Source organism: Syzygium oleosum, unplaced genomic scaffold (genome assembly GCF_021117445.2).
Source record: "Syzygium oleosum isolate NSW1041296 unplaced genomic scaffold, Sole_v2.1 Sole_v2.40, whole genome shotgun sequence".
Lineage (NCBI taxonomy): Eukaryota > Viridiplantae > Streptophyta > Magnoliopsida > Myrtales > Myrtaceae > Syzygium > Syzygium oleosum.
Genome location: NW_026607524.1, coordinates 2,531,207 through 2,535,749, shown reverse-complemented (window position 1 = coordinate 2,535,749; position 4,543 = coordinate 2,531,207). Strand labels below are relative to the sequence as shown.

General features: G+C 40.5%; 1 pseudogene; it reads left to right on the top strand.

Moving 5' to 3' along the window:
- Window positions 1–637: 637 nt before the first annotated feature.
- Window positions 638–4,325, top strand: LOC130135996 (LOB domain-containing protein 4-like; annotated as a pseudogene).
- The last annotated feature ends 218 nt before the right edge of the window (window positions 4,326–4,543 follow it).

Below are 4,543 nucleotides of genomic sequence, written 5' to 3'. Positions count from 1 at the left end.
CATGGGGCGAGGGGAGTGTGCTTACTTAATATTTTTCGTCTTTCGTATTTAATAGGTACGAATTGACACATGTCAAGTTAAGATATCGAGATAGAATAGAGGGATAGGGGGCGGGATCGATCTATCCATCGTTGCACAACCTCCGCCTCAACTAGATGAGAGTCTCCTCACGCAAGATCGGCCACGGTCGTCGAATCACCTCGACCATCTCTCTCTCTCTCTCTCTCTAGATCGGCCACGGTCGTCGAATCACCTCGACCATCTCTCTCTCTCTCTCTCTCTCTCTCTCTCTCTCCTTCTCTTCCTTCGGCCGCGCCCGCCGTTCCCCAGTCAATCGCGAAAAGAATAAAAAAGAGAAAAACAAAAAGAAAAAGGGAAAAAAAAATCCAAAGTGTGGGACAAAACATCAACAAAGGAGAGGGAAAAGTCATTATATCGCTAAAGAAAAATTGTCAAAAGGTGTCACGGCTGTGCCCTGATGTCGCCCTCGACACAAAATTCTCCCTGCTGCGCACTCATCCTTTGCTCTTCTTTTGTATTACTTGAGAGGAGGTGAGTGGGGCATTGCTCAGGTGATCCTTCCTATATATACATATAAATCCCACCTCCCTCCTTCAAGCTCCCTCTACACCTCGCCCCCTACCCTTTTTCCCTTTCTTTGTTTCCTTGAACTTCCTGTTGTCTTTGCTACTTTGACTGAGCCTAAAAGGCAAAACATATCAACCCCATTCACACACACGCATAGAGGCAGAACCAAGCAAGCAAAGCTGAGCGCACACTCAGACCAGAGAAGAGGAGGAATGAAGGAGAGCGGCGGGGGAAGGAAGCAGGGGACGCCGTCGCCGTGTGCGGCGTGCAAGCTGCTGCGGAGGAGGTGCGCGCAGGACTGCGTGTTCGCCCCTTACTTCCCGGCTGACGAGCCCCACAAGTTCGCCAACGTCCACAAGGTCTTCGGCGCCAGCAATGTCAACAAGATGTTACAGGTTCATCCCCTCCCCCCCTGTTTTTTCTCTTTTCCCCACTCCACTCAAACTCTCTGACTTCACCAAGTTTACATAAAGTGATAGGTTATGCACCTCATCTCTATAAGATCATGTGCTACTTGTTCCATACAATCGTTGATGTATCTTAGATTTCTTTAAGCAGAAGGTTCGCGTGAAGCGTTGAGCTATTAGTATAGTTCTTTGCTTCTTGCATTGCTTGTCATGAGGATTAGTTACATGCTTTAGGTCCTTTCACTAACTTTTTCTCCTTATGGTCCACTTTTCTCCTTATATTTTATGGTGGTAATACGCGGTTTGTGGAGAGATAACCAATGATCGTAAACCAAATAATTTTGTTTTTCTATATAATTCTCCCAAGGTTTAGTTTTGTCTCCCCCGTGTTAAAAGATTTAGACATGAAAGGGATTGATTTGACTCTTATAACTTGAGAGATTTAATCTATACCTATAAAAAAAAAATAGGAGCTAGTAGAGACATATGGTAGGCTCACTAAAGTCCATCAGCTAGGTGGATAGGATAACAAGTTTCTACAGACACAACAGACGAGACAGAAAACTATATAGCGCTTGAACACATGTACTATTTGAATGTTGAAATTAAAAGTTTAGGCCATTAAGTGAGAGAAAACTATATTCATGTAAGGAAAAATAAACCCCATAGACCAACAATGTGAAATCGATGAACATGGAGTTTCACAAGCAAAAATCAGGTTATGATATCATTTCAGAATGTCCAATTTGAAAATTTAAGTTATTAGGTAGAAGAAGACTGCGTTCATATGGTGCAAAATATGAACCCCATAAATTAACAATAAGAGCTACTTTATGTGCCATCCTATTTACAGAGCGTGACTTGTTCAAACATACGTGTCAAAAGAATTATCTTAACACTCAATAAATAATACAAGTTGGGTGAACTTTCTTATTAAAATGTCTCTGACATTGCTTAACTAGTAAACTTAGGGACATTCTACTTCATTGCCAGCTTCCGTACCAAGGTCCACATGAGCACATTTGATGCCACTCGCATCAACCTTTTTCAACAAATGTTTAGATATAATCATCTCGCTCGCGTCATTTTGATAAAGGGTTCAAAGTCATCTCTCTCTCTAGATACAACTTTAATCTCAATTCTTTTCCCACTGTTCGATTTTTTTTTTTTTGAAAAACATGATTTCACACTCTATAGTCAAATCGCATGTTCATCTAACAGTTTAAAGTTTTTAAGATAATTGGAAGTAGTCTCACAAAATTTTACACGGTATCGGAAGAAAAGGTCCCGCTCTAGACCCCTTATTTGCTTACCGTATTGTACAAAGTCCAAGACCAACTTACGTGTAAAAAGAAGTATTATAATATTTAATTATTAGATCTCACATTCATTTAATAATTTAAATTTTCAGAGTAATTGATAGTGATCTTACAAAATTTACCGGGCAGCAATTCTGTTCTCGGTCTACTCTGAAAATTCCTGCATACTAATCAAAAGAAAAGAAAAAGGGGAAAGAAAACCCAATTTTCTTTATCTTGTTGGGGATAGCTTTTTTGAAAAACGCCTAAAGCCATACACACATCATGACAAAGCAGGTACATCAAAAGAAGTTTCAGGACTACATGTCTTCATCTTTGATGTCCCATTCATTGTTAACCCTCACCTTTTTGACAGTTTGTTGCTAGGACAAGTGCCCTTCGAGAGAGAAAAAACCAAAGCACAAAAGAGAACGTAGAAAAAGGGTCGGTCCACACACATACGCCAGTAAAATATTCAGATTTGGTTTCTAGATCCTACCCTTTTTCTACGTTTTCACCATTTTTATTGGATCACGTGAAGCTGTTTCCAACCAAAAACAATAGCATTCTCTCGCAAGAAAATTGGACATTCCACTTCTAGATTTTTCTCTGGGGTCCCATTTGATTTGCGAACATGGAAAATTCCGAAGAGAGTAACTTTTCAGTAGCCACTTACACGTGGTGTGGGCCACGCATAAATAGTCTCTTATATATAATAACAAGATATGGAAATCCGGCTTATCGATCTGCGTCGTCACGAGTTCAATTTAATATGCTTTACTTTCGTAAATTAGGAGAACTACAACAGTGAAGATTATTTAATTGGTATGAGGACAAATGATTTCCACCAATTACTCGAGAAGTTCCCGACATAATGCCGTGCGCCCACTGTCGGCAAAATTTGAACTCCCACGGTTCATAAAATCCTCGATTTTGTCGACAAGAAACAGAGGAAAAAATTACAAAAGAAAAAAACCAATTTTGATCTAAGTCTATGCTGTAGATTTAATCTGTAGTTGTCCATGGAATTTGATACAAGTGTTACTTTTATAAAAAAAAATTCGAAGTTTAGATTAGTTTTTCGAAAAATTAAAGAAATACTTCTTTAAATTTATATTCCCATCATCTTCTTTTGGGTTTAAACTTTGAAGAATGTCTTAAGAGAATATGTTCCATCTCAAGTCATTTAATTTTGATTTTTCTTGATGTTTGTATGAGATGTACTAGTTCCTCAAGCAATTCCAAAAGAACGTTAAATTCATTTAGTCATAAAGTTGACTCAAATTAATTAAGCTCTATAATGCATAGTCATGCATCACCGTGTACGTGTGATCATTGACTCACTTGTGCAAGAGAAACTTTCCAGGACCTACCGGTGCACCAGCGCGGAGACGCCGTGAGCAGCATGGTCTATGAAGCCAATGCCCGAGTACGGGACCCGGTCTACGGCTGCGTTGGGGCCATATCGTCTCTCCAAGCAGCGGATCGACATGCTCCAGCCAGCTCGCCCCTGGCCAAGGCCGAGGTGGTGCACCTCCGGGTCCAGCGAACGCGACCCTATCTAACCACGGTCCGAACCCGCCCGGCCCGAGCAACAGCGGGTCGCCTTCCTCGCGGCTCATGGCCTCCCAGGGCAAATCGATTTTCGAAATGGACATGATGGTGGACCAGCCAAGCTTGGGAGATACAATGTGGTGAAGCTTACCTTTTCCTAAACCACCATATACCGAATATACTTTTGGAGCCTATGATTCTAAACCAGCTCTCTCTTTCTTCTTTCTTCTTTCTTCTTTCTTCTTCCCTCATTTGAAGAAATCTTAGATTTCGATTCGATGTATATCCCACATGAGCCGTAGAACGGCGGCGCCGCCACAGTGGATGATGGCCGAGCGGCCGCGGTAGGAGGAAAGGGTGAAGGCTATTCACCCGCAGTTTTAATTTTCTAAAAGGGTCACTAATTACTATTGACCTCAATGTAGCTATAGTCTTTTTTCGACTTTACCAATGTGAGTAATACTATATAATTATAGTGGATTGTGCACTTATGAAACAAAGTGTGTTGCATATGGATTCACCTTGTCGTGTACTTTTTTGTTTTTTGTTAATGTGGGCGAGTGGCAAGAACACGTCGCTAGGCAGTATATAATATTATTATGATAATAATGCTTGTTTATTTCCTCAAGGGTTAATACCACAAAAAATCCCAAATTGATATAGTTGTAATAAATTTATTATTAACTAATTTTTTAA